This window comes from Apodemus sylvaticus, chromosome 17, assembly GCF_947179515.1.
Source record: "Apodemus sylvaticus chromosome 17, mApoSyl1.1, whole genome shotgun sequence".
NCBI lineage: Eukaryota > Metazoa > Chordata > Mammalia > Rodentia > Muridae > Apodemus > Apodemus sylvaticus.
The window spans coordinates 37,078,245-37,092,617 of record NC_067488.1 but is presented as its reverse complement, the minus strand read 5'-3'; positions in this window follow the sequence as shown (position 1 = coordinate 37,092,617).

Below are 14,373 nucleotides of genomic sequence, written 5' to 3'. Positions count from 1 at the left end.
GCAGTTTCTGCTATTGTGCTACATGGACATGAGATGCAGCAAAATATCTTCTAAATATAGTGCTCCTATAATAAACTTTGATCAGATAAACTTCTTTTAACACTTCATAATGATAGCACTGTGACAAAACCCCTTCATAACTCTGAAAAAAAGATTATCTAACAAATTCTTCTTAATTGATTAAAAAAATGAACTAAAGAGAGAGGGAGAAGTTGTTTAAAGAGAGTTGTAATAATGGTTCATTGCTCCTTGGTGTACCAGTACACCAGTGTCACTGGGCATTTTCAGTGGTTAGAATCTTTTACTTTGTAGTATATATTAGTAAGCTTGTAACCAGGGCTGGACAGATGGCTCAGAGGATAAGAGCACTGACAGCTCAGGAGGTCCTGAGTTGAAATCCCAGGAACCCCATGGTTGCTCACAACCGTCTGTAATGAGATCTGATGCCCTCTTCTGGTGTGTCTGAAGACAGCCACAGTGTACTTACCTTAAAAAAAATAAAAATAAAAAGGAAGTTGTAACCTTTTAGATTTGTATTGGCTTGTTGAGTGTTTATTCTTGTGTGGTGTGGATGCTTGTGGATGCCTGTATATTCATTTCTTGGAAATTACTGACTTTTTGTAAACTTAATTGCCTTAATCGACTCTAATTTTTTAAGTTAATTTATATGTCTCAGATTAAAGTTAACCTATAAAGTACAAATTTACTATTATCACTTCATCTTTCTTTTCTCTTTCAGCAAACTAATAGAAGAAAATGTTTCGGTGTTGTTTTGTAAGCAAAGTCAAGGCGGGTATTGTTCCTCTTCTTATCCACTTAGTTCATTTCCATGGCCCACATTCCTAACCTAGTTCAGCTAAGGATAGGGAGGAAAATGTTAGATTCTTTCTCAGCATAGATCTACTGCCAACAAAACTTGTATTTATTATCATCTAAATGAAGGCAGTTTGTTAAGGAGAAATATGAATTCTAATAGAACTATCACTTAGGACTGTGTGCGAAAACTAAGATGAATCATCACTCTACTTTTTAGATTGTTATTTATTAATTTTGGAATTCTGGATATGTGGAGAAAAAAATTTATATACATACACCTGGTAGAAAAATGCATCCTCATGTGGAATAACATAGATAAGTTTGTATTGAATCTTTTCTGATTAGATAATTCAAAAGAAATTACTATCTTCCCTTACTAATTAGTATTTTTTTTTATTTTATTGTCTTCCCCTCCTCCCCCTGACCCCCAAGATGTCACAGTTGTCATTCAGCTCTGTAGTTGTGAAAGTCGGTAGCAGAAGCAATGACTAACCATTTGCTCTGTTCCTTTGTAGCTTGCTGTCAGAAAGTCTGTGACTGTAAACATCCCCGACTGGAAGCTGTAAGCCACAGCCAAGCTTTCAGTCAGATGTTTGCTGCTACTGGCTATTCGCATGCATCTCTTGGACAATTTGGCCTAAGGATTAGAGCTGAGGATGCTGAAAAATCCCTGGGATGTATCAGAAGTCTTGAGGACCTTACTGCTTGCTTCCGCTGGCAGCTTCTAATGTAGGAGGCTGACTGAATGAGCATGCTTCTTCTGGGTCTTAGAGGATCTGTTTAAAACAAGTTTTAATTACTATTTTTGATCTGTCAGTTGAAGTTTATCCTTTTACTTTAGTTTAACCTTTTTCAAATAGACTAGAGTTTAACTTCCTAGCAATCCTGAAAACCAACTTTCTCCTCTATAAATTCTGTAGGTTTTTCATTTCTACCACCCAGCAGTCTACAACCTAGAAATTTCAGGTTTCCCTGTACTTAATTTATATGTAAACATTTGCTTCTTCCTCTTGTGGTTTTACTAATCCTAATCAGAACATTCTTCTCAAAATCTGGAAGATTCCAAACCACTAAACCTCTTTGCAACATTTTCTAATGGTTCTATATGTCTTTGTGAATTAAGTAAAGCTTCCTGGTTGTTTTAGGTTATTGCTTGGCTTCCAGATGCCTTGGAAGTAGTATGTTTTTCATTTTTGTTTCTCTCCACAATACTAAATAATCTAGGCTTTCTATCATAGATGAATATTATTGTGAGCCAGTGTAATTTCATAACATGTTGGGGTTTTTGGTTGGTTGGGTTTGCTTTAGTTTTGTTTTTTTAAGTTTTAAAATGTTTTCTCAAAAAAAAATAAAAATAAAATAAAAAATAAAATGTTTTCTCACTTAGGTTTATCTTTGGATTACTAAAACTAGTAGTTTTCAATTTTATTGAAAATTATTTCTTAAGATATTTGTTTGGTTGTTTGTTGGTTTGTGTATTTGTTTAAGACAGTTGTGTTGCTTTAGTTGGCCTGTAACTCCTAGAGATCCACCAGCTTTCTGCCTGCTTAATGCTGGCATTACAGGGACACATCACTATACAGAGCAGGCATTATTATTTTCATTAGGTTCAGTTTAGACTTAGAAGATACAGTTCCTGCCAATCTGATTTCTTACATGCTTCTCCTGGATTAGATTGTAGCCTTTTTGGAGACATAAATATTATATCTTTATAGTTATGCATTTTATACCATATGTATCAGGACGTGTATATTGATATACAGTACTCTCATAATGATCTTTTTTTAAATAATGATCTTATTCTAATAGTGTATTTCCATTTACTTGTTTATTTGTGCTGGAGTTTGAACCTAGTGTTCTCAAACATACTAAGCAAGGGACCTGCTTCTGAGCTGTGTTTCCAACTCTTACTATGGATCCATTAAGTACTCCTTTGTTAGAAAGGTAGTGTGCAAGACTAACTTGGAAAAGGGCTTAGTAGTTTTAGACTTAATGGCCTTTCCTCTTATACTTAAAGGCTTGATGGTTAGCATGCGTCTAACATCATTTTTGGACAGAGACATTGATTGCTAGGATCCCACACAGTTCTTTGTGCCAGGGAAGAGTGTGATGTGTCCTCTGGTAATAGAATTATTTTGTTTAGCCAGGTGGCATTGGTTATTTATCATAAAATCTTGATGTGTAAGTTAAAATTCAGGGGGATAGATAAAACTACATGGTTTACTTATTTACAAATTATTTGAAGTGTTTTTTTTAAGTGGTAAGTTAAATCTAAGCTAAAAGAAGAAGAGTCATTCTGCACAAAGCTACCATCCTTAGCTTACCTAGTCTAGATATCCCTGGATGCTTCAGGGTTAATGCCAACTTAGTGTAAAGCATTTGTTGTATATTATTTGGCCCTAATGAAAGAAAATCAGAGACCATGTCCTCATTGTCCTTGGTTCTGTGTATGTAAGCACAGCCTTTTTTGTCGTCTGCAGATGACTTATTTATGTTTTAACTTTAAAGCACCACAAACTTTTTGTTGGCCTGCAACATTGACAGTTGAATATTGAGCCATGAAAACTGGGTTGTCTTTATTTTCCAATAAACTTAAAACAGATTGTTTTCTTGGCTTTTAACTTAGGTTTTTAGGAGAAAATGTATAAATGTTGATACAGTTTTAAAAGCTCTGAAATTCATTTACTATTTAAGTTTGTATGTTTGTTTATTTTGGTCCAATTAATACTAAATGTAAAGGTAGTTCTCAGCCATTGTGCAGATATTACTCCTTAGTGTATGCTTTAGGAGTTACTTTTTCAGAAGACAACGATAAAAGTATATAAAGTCTGAGTTACTACATTCTACAAATCCTATTTAGAAAATGTTCATAGAAAAAAAATACATTTTGTTTGAGTCATCATTGTCTCCATGATCTCAAGTCTTCCTCTGCACAACCATAGTCTTGGCATAATTGAGAAAGGACCATAAACCTCTAACCCAGAACATATTCACTGTTGCATTAGCATGTTTAAACTTGGATTTTGTTACAACTGCATTCATTGGATTACTATTCTGATATTTTTTGCTCATGCTCAGTTTTTGAAAAACAACTTGTTTTAATTTTATCTCCTGAGCTTATGTGCTTTTTAAATGTATGCTGTCTTAGATAGTTTACCTAGGCTGGTTGGTGAGGTTGGACAATAAGGTACAGGTTTTGAGCTTGTCAACTTTTGTCACTAGTACATTATGCACACCCTGATTATTTGACAGTCATTACTGCCTATGCTTTAGCTTAGGAAAAACAGCTTTCAAATACTATCGTGCATCAGAATTATAGTGAGCTTAACTAAAACACAGACTGCAGGACCCCAAAAGGACCTGCATCCTTAGTAAGTCTGGGATTGATAGAGCTTAGGTATCTGCTTTATTTCCTACGTTCCCATTGTTGCTCTAGACCTAAAATCCAGAGTGCTTAAATCATAGGCCCTAAAGTTTGATTGCAAAAAAGAACTGGCCCACCCCAAAGAATTAAATGTGTTTACAAAAAACAGCAGGAGACCAGACAAACAAACTTATTGTAGTGAAAACAGGAAAAAGCAACATGCTTGAAGAGGAGAAAGGAGTTGGAGGTGGGGCTGGATTAGTTTTGAGAATGCTGCTGCTCCAGGAAAACAGGAGGTTCCTGAGGTCATGGGGTATCTGTGAAATGCCAGTAATTTTTAGTTTGCTGACAGTGTTATATGTAATTTTTATTTCCTAATTTAAGGACTTCTTCCCCGATGAAAGTATTCCAAGAGTGACTTTTAATGTTTAGTAAAGGAATGTGGTGATTTTCTTTGTTTTGTTTTGTTTTAAAATCAGGAACACAGAAAGGGGAAGAGGTCCTTGAGCTACCCTAACCATATTTTAAGTAATGGGCCCATGGTAGAAATATGGGAAAGCCGTGCTTGTGGTACAAGACCTGAGTGCTAAGAATACAGGATTGGTACACCATATTGCCCATCAAATGGGTTCCTGTAAATGCAGGTGCAGTAGTTTAGAGGGGAAGGGTGGAAAAAGATGAATGCTATCAGAACAATAAGTGTCTATAGATAGGAAAAGCTATAGAATCCCTGTGTTCTTGCCGTGTGTGTGTGTGTGTGTGTGTGTGTGTGTGTGTGTGTGTGTGTAGAGGGGGGTGTGTTTTCTGTTTCTGTGGATTCTACACTTACTCTGAAGATATCTTTCAAGTTGATTTTGTCCTCATTATGTGGATCACTGTGCCTATTACTTTTATTTTTTCAACAGATTCTACAAAACTGTCAGAGCCTCAAGTAAAAAACCAAGTATAAACATAGTAAAGAGTTCTCAAGTCCCTCTAAGCCAAGTTTCAGTTCATGTAAACATCCTACACTCAGCTGTCATACATGAGTTGGCTGGGATGTGGATGTTTACGTCAGCTGTCTTGGAGTATCCACCAGTTAACATATTGATACAGGACTTAAGTGGGATTACAGGAGTATACCACAATGCCTAGCTAAAGGCCGTGTATTATAAATGCTATTTACATTTAGGTTTTCAATAAATATTTGCTGTACTATTTAAAATAGATGCTTGTTTATCTTAATACAGATGATACCAATATTTTATTTCAGAAGTAGTTTGAATCTTATATAATTCAGTGTAATAAATCTTATAATTTAGTGCTAAATAGTCTTAAAGCCTAGCTTTGTGGAGTTGCTATCCCATAGTCAAAAACTCTGAGTCAGAATTGTTCCTGTCTAAAAGAACTACAGGGACAAGATTGGAGAAGAGACTAAGATCCAGTGACCAGCCCAACTTGGGATCCATCTCAAGGGGAGGCTCCACCTGATACTATTATTGAAGCTGTGGGGTGCTCACAGACAGGAGCCTAGCATGGCTCTTCTCAGAGGCCCAACAAGCCTGTGACTAAGACAGAAGCAAATACTTACACCCAACCAATGGACTGAAGTCAGGGACCCCTGTGGTTGACTTAGCGAAAGGCTGGAAGAAGCTGAGGAGAAGGTCAACCCCATAGGAAGACCAGCAGTCTCAACTAACTCAGACCCAGAGATCACTCAAACACTGAGCCACCAACAAGGCAGCATACAGTAGCTGGTGTGAGGACCCCAGCACATACAGCAGAGGACTACTTGGTCTGGCCTCAGTGGGAGAAGACTAGCCTAACCCTGGAGAGACCTGAGGCTCTAAGAAATGGGGAAGCCTGATTTGGGGGAGGGGGAATGGGATGAGGAACTGTGGGAGAGTGGACCTGGAGGTGGGTATCACCTGGACTGTAAAGAAATAAAAGTAACTTTAAAAATTCAGTATTTAGCAAACCTCAAATGCCTGTTTATTTGAACTTTGTCAAATGCTTATAGTGTTTTAAAATTTATGTATACTTTTAAGAAAATTATAAAGGTTACCAGAGATAAAATTTGTGGGTAGCTTCATAAAGTATCAAATTAAATATGTAGGAATTTACGATCAATTTGCCTTTTAACTTTAATAAAACTTTTCTTTCATATCTCAGAGATGAGAAAAATCACACACTTGTGGTTTATACTACCAAATGATACTGTACGTTGTAGTCTTCACCCTATTGTTTCTTCTTTATTCTCTTGTTTAATGATCATATAGTTATGGCTTGACATCATACACTTACTTGTATTTATGTATGTATGTGTATATTTATATGTATTCTTGATAATGTGTATTACCAGCTTAGCCTCACTTTATCAGGCCACGTATTAAAGAATTGTTGTGTCTAAATTAAAATTTTACTCTTGTTTGAATACAGTGGAATATTCTGGATATACTAAGCTGGTACATCCTTACGAACCACTACAACACTCTATCAAGCAAAGCATAAAATTTTTTTCTGATGAATATGTTTATCATTCCTAAGTGTTATAAATTTGAGTAAATGTTAAAATACCTTCATTTCTTGTTTACTACATTGCAGTTATAGAAAACTTAATGCAAAATTGAATTCCACCAATAATTTTAAGATGTGTTGTAAAGTTCAGTTTGAAGATTTGGTATCTCTCCTCATGATTATTTGCTGAACATTTGACACACATGTATAGTTTCTCCCCTTTCTGTTTTGTCTTTCCCATTCAGTTCTAGGGTGGAAATTTCTGTAGACTTTAGTAAGGTAATCTATGATATGTAACAACCTTTTAGTTGTATATCTAGTTTTTAAAATGGTCTTTTTTCACTGATAAATCTGAAAACATTTACATAGTAAAGTAGTATGCAAAAATATGAGAGCAACTGTGTGACCTTTTCATTGCTAAAAACATGTTGAAAACTTTGTTTTCAATAAAAATTATTTCATAGTCTCACTCTAAAATGAAAATATTTCGTTTTTAGTTTTTAATTCTTCATAAAGCTGTTAATGCACGATGAATCCAAAAGCAGTTTCATATTTAAGATTTTTCTATGTATATAAATGAGCTTATTTTTATGTTCTCCATAATATCTCCTAATGTTGTGTTAAAGAACTATTCTCAACAGTATTTTTATTACTTAATACACATTATATGTGAAGATGTTTATGGCTAGGCTGAGAATCAGCATCTTAGCTGGAGAACCTGTTCAGTTGTTTACCTATCTGGAGATTGTCCATGTACAGTCATAACTAGCTGCAAAGTTCTGATTGGAGTTCTTACTTCAGAATGGATCTTTGAAGACTCTTCAGCATTTGTCCTTCCTGTCTGTTTTGTTTTGGGAGTCTTTTTTTTTTTTTTTTAGTGATAGTAAAATACATGAACATCCACAGTGCCTTTATTTAACCCAGTCATTTGGGGATTGTTAGAAGCTTTCCTCATCAGAGGTTCTCAACCTGTGAGTCTCTACCCCTTTGGGTGGATATATTCAACACTTTAACAGGGGTAGCGTATCAGAAATCTTTCATAACAGATATTTACATAAATGATGCTTAACAGTAGTAAAATTATAGTTATAAGATAATGAAAATGTTATGGTTGGGAGTTACCACAACATAATTTTTTTTATTGGATATTTTCTTTATTTACATTTCAAATGTTATCCCCTTTCCCGGTTTAGTTTCCCCCACTACCCAGAAAGCCCCTATCCCATCCTCCCTCCCCCTGCTTCTATGAGGGTGTTCCTCTACTTACCCCACTCCCACCTCCTGGCCCTCAATTTCTCTACACTGGGGAACCTATCAAGCCTTCATAAGACCAAGGACCTCTCCTCCCATTGATGGCTTAGTCCCTGGGAGCTCTGGGGGTGTGGTTGGGTGATATTGTTGTTCTTCCTATGAGGTTGCAAACCCCCTTCAGCTCCTTCAGTCCTTTCTCTAACTCCTCCACTGGGGACCCTGCACTCAGTCCAATGGTTGGCTTCAAGAGTCCGCCTCTGTATTTGTGAGGCTCTGTATTTGTCTCTCAGGAGACAGCCATATCAGGCTCCTTTCAGCAAGCGTTTCTTAGCATCCTCGATAGTGCCAGGATTTGGTACTTTGCCTCCATATTTATTCCTGTGATCCAAAAACAAAAAACAAAAACAAACAAAAAAGAACCATTGCACTAAAGGATCTGAAAATTTTTGTTTTAGAAGTCTTAATTTATATTTAATAAGCAGCATTGATTCACATTTCCCTCCTCTGTAGTCAGTAATACACAGATCTTCTATTTATAGTTTGTATCATAGTCAATGTTGTCCAAAATACTGGGTGACTTGTAATTGAAGTATGAGTGTGATGAATGATAAAGTGTTTGAGTTTAAATACCATCATCTTCAGATACCTTCCTCCAAATCAGATGTTTTATAGTTCATAAATGACTACCGTGTTTCAAATCTGATATAGTGTAATGATTACATGCTCGGAAGTCCTTATTATAAGGCTAATAAACAGCGAAAATAGCATTAAAATAACCTTAAAGTGAAATATACTTGTGCACATACATATTTATTGGGATAAGGGCAGTCTTTGTGCATCATAGTAATTATAATTATACATAAAGTAGAAATAGTTGTCAGGAATGATTGCTTCCTGTTCATTTGTATTCCCAAACTGAATTATAAATGTTTTTTCGTCACAAGTAAATGTGTAAATGAGATGTTAAAAGTAGAGGTCCTTGAGCAGGATGTTGAGTGAAATGGAATAGTATTAGCCACCTAGGAAAAGCAGATACTTGCATGCAACATTTCATCATCATCATGTGTGTGGCAGTTTCTTCCAGCAGTCAGATTCTTACCAGAAGATTCTACAGTGGATACTACCTAGATATTTTCCCAATATCACTCAATTTTAATATCTACCTAATGATAACTTTAGGTTGTAGGTTAAGATCCTATAGTTGTAGGAACCACAAAACTGTTCCCACATCAGATGGTGATTATAAGCATGTGTATGGCTTGTACTTCTGATGAAACAGTTGTAAACTAGGGGTGAGTATTCTCACAACCCCTCCTCATCTGATTAATGTGACAAATGGTTTTGTAGGACTCAGGGTAAAGTTTTACTCACATTTATTCATCCTTTATAAAGAACTTATAGAAACTGTAGCAGATGAAGAGCCCAGCACTAAGGATGCATACATAGGGTATGTTGTAAAGGACAGAACTACCAGTTTTGCCACCATCCAGGAGCCTTAACATGGGGAGCTCATCCAAACCCTGTGCTACTGAGTTTGTGGAGACTTCCTTACCCAGGACTTGATTGACCACTGGTCAGTCATTGGCCACTAGTGATCTTATAAATTGCTGAGTAGGCTGAAAATCTCTAATCATATCTTAGACTTTCTGGTGGCTGTGCCCATCCTGCGGCTATCTAGCTCTGGGCTCCAGTTATCTTGTTAGCATCATTACTGAGAGATTCCAATGGTTTTAGAAGCTTTGTCTGGAAACAGGGATAAAGACCAAATATTTCAATGTTAAAAACTTGGGAAGTAGACTTGATATAATCCCATTTTTAATCTGATCTAATCTGAGTTCCATAGCTTGTCATCTGGGTGACCTTGAATAAATTGCTCAACTTATCTATTTCAATTCAAAACAAAACAAAGCAAACAGTGAAGCTACCAGGTGGTTAAGACTAAATATTAGATAAGAGAACTAAGTGAAGAAACCACAAAGTATTGGCAACATAGGTGCTCAGTAAATAACATTTTTTTCTCCAGTGGACTCCCTCAGTATCTGTCTCCAAACATTAACATATATTTTAAATAGTACAAAAAGTGCTAACTGAATCTTTAGGGTTTATTTTTTAAATTGCTTCTGTTTAAGTTGTGTTCCTTAGAATGTTAAAAAAAATTTAGATAAATATAAAACTGTTTCAAACCAATAAAAAATCAGTGGTATGTGTACTATTTAGTTGTGTATAAAATATGATAGTAAGCATATCAGGTAGCTCAGAGCAGTTCCAAAGACTGACATCGGATTTACCAGAATGCCCAGATACCACAATGTGGACCCTTACCCTTATTGGGATTTTGGATCAGAAAATAGGAAGGTTAGATGTACTATGGAGAGAAGCTGGTTATGTTAGAGAAGTATTTGTTAACTCATGTTGGGTGTCCTGGGATTTGAATTAATCCCTTGTGTTTATTTCCATGTATAATAGGTTGTGTTAAGGAACAGTATTCATAGAACTTGGCCTACTTGTTTAACCAGTTAAATTGTTCCAGAACACTGTCTATAAACTACATTACTAATAAATATCATACTTTAAATATTAGGTAATTATGTTAAATTGTGTATTTCTGTACTGCATCATTCAATGACTAAACCAGTATATGATTCAAAATAGCTTTTAGTTTTAGAACTAATGGGTTTGACAGACTTAAAGGCAAAATCAAGAAGAGAGTAACAGTTTTAGGACAAAGCAATTATTCAACAGACAGGATTTGGGTAGACTAAATTAAATCTCTTGTCTGCACTGTGTGACCCTTACAAAACTAAACATATCTGACCTTGTGTTCCTTGTATGCAAATGAAAGTATCTTCCCACCCCACCCCACAAACTTTATTCAGTTACTTTATGTGTGTTTATGAGTGTCGGTAAGCATATCATTCAGTAGGGCAAGTTTGTGGTTAAATGCCTGGACTCATAAAGAGGAGTTACTTGTCTCTTTAACCGTAATGATTATTAGATTATATAATCCAGGTAAAACATATAGCATGCAATCCCATTAAACACTCAGGAAAGGCTCCATTCAAAATTCATTTTTTATCTTGAGTCTTTGACTTGGACTCCCTAGATAAAGTTAATCTTTCCTTTGTACCATGAATGTGTGTATATTCACCAGTACTAATTTGCTATTAATATGTCTATCTACATACTAATGGCTAACATTGAAGTGCTCTCTATCTCTCCTTCCCTCTCTCCCTCCCTTTTTTCCTTCCTTCCTGTCTATGTGTATTAGTATTTTGTCTGCATGTGTGTCAGTATCATACTACTGTCTGCTGCTCAGGAAGGCCTGAAAAGAGGGTTCCCCCTGGAGCTGGAGTTACAGATGGTTGTCAGCCACATTGAATGCAGAATATTGGATCCCACTCCTCTGGAAGAGGACTCAGTACTCTTCAGCACTGAGCCATCTCTCCAGCTCCCTGTAAAAGATTATCCAGAAAAAAAAAAGTCACGAGAAATTTTCTTTAAAAAAGAAAAAAAAAGAATGTTCTTGATCAATTTATGACCTGCTCTGCATCATACTTTTTTCAGTATAACAAAAAAAAAGTGCTAAATGAAGAAAACTGTCTACTGCATATGGATTAAAGTGCTCTTATCTGAAACTGTATGAAAGCAGCATAATGAGACCATTAAAATGTCAGTGTTGGGATTAAAAGCTGTTTAAAAGACTCTTAAGTTCATAGTATGGCCTGCTGTTTCGTGGCCTTATGATAGTCAAGCCATGTTACTTCTTTGATCTACAAAGTAGATCATTTGCTAGGGATGATTCACATGAGATAATATTCATAGAGTGTTAAGTGAAGAACAGATGTTCAAATATTTCTTGTATGGACCTTGTTTCATTTAATGCATTAAACCAAGAAAAGTTTGTTTTACCACATACACTACTTTGCTTACTGCCACAAGCAGCCATTAAATTGTTTGGTATTCTTGTATATATATTGAAAACACCTAAAATACAAGTTGTTCACTAAGTCATTTTTCTTCCATCACATTCTTGGTACAAGGAAAAGAACAGACATTGATTGTGCACAAATGGTGTATCTGAAAATTAAGATTAGGTAATCAGACAAGACAGCAGTGTTTGCAAAATAAACATTTTCCAACCTTATTTTGTGTTTTAATTCTGATTTGTTTTCCCAATTATCAGCCATTGATTAGGCTGCCAAGTCCCCAAATATTAGCTTGAACAGGACAGATTTATTCTTTAAACTCTGACATAAGAGTTTCTAAGCCAGCTTTGTGGCTCTTATATCGTTATTAGAGATCATAATAGTAATGACCAAAGCACTAGCACTATGTGGCCAGTGTTCAGGAATGGTGGTGCAGCCAACTAAATGAACAGATTTCCCTTCCAGTGCAATTTCTTTTTCTCCTCTTCTTCTTCTTCTTCTTTTTTTTTTTTTTTTTTAAGGTTTTTTTCAAGACAGGGTTTCTCTGTGTAGCCCTGGCTGTCCTGGAACTCTATAAACCAGGCTGGCCTCAAACTCAGAAATCCACCTGCCTCTGCCTCCCAAGTGCTGGGATTAAAGGTGTGCGCCACCACTACCCAGCCCAGCTCAATTTCATAGCTCCAGATCCAGATGTTAAACAAATAGGCACACAACCATTTACAAAGAAGGAAAGGGGAATTTTTCCAGAGGTACACACACACACACGCACACACACAAAGTACTGACCCTGGAGCATGATAATCTGCAGCTATGAGCCTTGCCAGTGGACTCTGGGAGTCTGAGCAAAAGAGCTGGGGTGTGGTATAATGCAAAATGGATTGACCAAGCTACGGCTATGGGAGATGCAGCCTCACAAAGGTAGAAGGAAAGAACCAGTGCCACAGAGGTGTCTTCTAATCTTGATGGTCCACATCATTCACATAAGCACACAAAAACACAGGCTTAAAAATAAATCCGGAGATGAAAGAAGATCAGACCTTGAAACAAAAATGTTAGTATTTAAATGTATTTAAGTCATCTTCACTTAGAAGTTATAATGATTGTGCTAAAACCCTTAGCTTCTGAAACTAGTTTTAAGGCTAAGAATAGGTCTTGATAATTGACATGCCTAAGGTCATGTGTAATTCTTATTTTCGTTGAAGATACCTTCCTACCAGAAGTACTTTAATACTGATACCTTAATTACTTGACCTGCAGAAACTTTGAGGTTGATCTTTGGAATAGAAAGAAACGAGTACAGCATAGAACCACAGAAGGTAAGTATAGAATAAGAGACTAGAGGCTACAGATCTCATTAGGAAAGGGAAATAGAACAGGTAATTATGGATGGATGGGGGCCTGGAATGGGAGGATCAAGGAGGAGAGGGAGAGGAGAAGGGGTTGAAAAAAGTCTGGGTGAAGGTTATGGAAACAACACAGAAGCTTCACATATATGCATATATGAAGGTGAAGTTGACCAAATAATGGCCAACTAACCATCTCTTCTCACCAAATGAAGCTTCCAGTGCCAGGATTGGGTTATGTCTAGTTGTTAACTAAAGGGATTGTTTTCTGCAACTGACAGCAAGGCCCCATTGCTGAGATAACACCTACATAATTCATTAAACATGGAGAAGTCACGCTGAAGTTTACACTGAGCATTCACCCCCTAAGTCTAATATCTTTGGTACAAGGAAAGTACTCTGCATACTATCAAGAGAGAAGCAGAAACACCAAGCAAGTAGTCAACCAAACGCTTTAGTCTACAACAGTGTCCTGCTTGCAAGATTATGCTAAGGCAATAGTGACAAAAAAGCTTGTGGGAATAACCAAGTGTCTAATTTGATTTTCGGCCCATTCCACAAGATGAATTAAATTTTATGGTGCTGGAGGACCAAGAACCAAAGACCCGATAGCCCAGGGACCTAGAGTAAAACCAAATATAATTGGCCTAAAAACAAAAATAGTGATAAAATGACATTCTGCTCTATTCATAGGTAAGTGCCTTGCTAAATCATCATCGGAGAAGCCTCCTCCTGCAGCAGATGGAAAGAAACACAGACCCACAGCCAAAGACTGCTGAGAATGAAATCCTTGGAACCCTAGCACTAAATGCATGTCTATCAAAACCCTCCCCTCAGAGCTCAGGGATCCCTGCAGAAGAAGAGGTAGAAAGAGTATACGAGCCAGAAAGGATGGAGGATACCAAGAAAACAAGGCCTAAATCGACTGAGCAATGCTCATGTGAGTTCACAGAGACTGGAGCAAAATGCACAGGGCTTGCATGATCTATACCAGTCCTCAGTATATATTATGAAGTTCAGTTTAGTGTTTTTATGGGATTCCTCAGTGTGCAAACAAGTGGGTCTCTGAGTCTTGGGCCTTCTCTTGGGCTGTTTTCTGTTTGCCTTGACCAACTTCAACAAGGCAAACAAGTAGTAAAGAATTTAACTCCCTTTATTTTGTCAGCAAGTCATTACA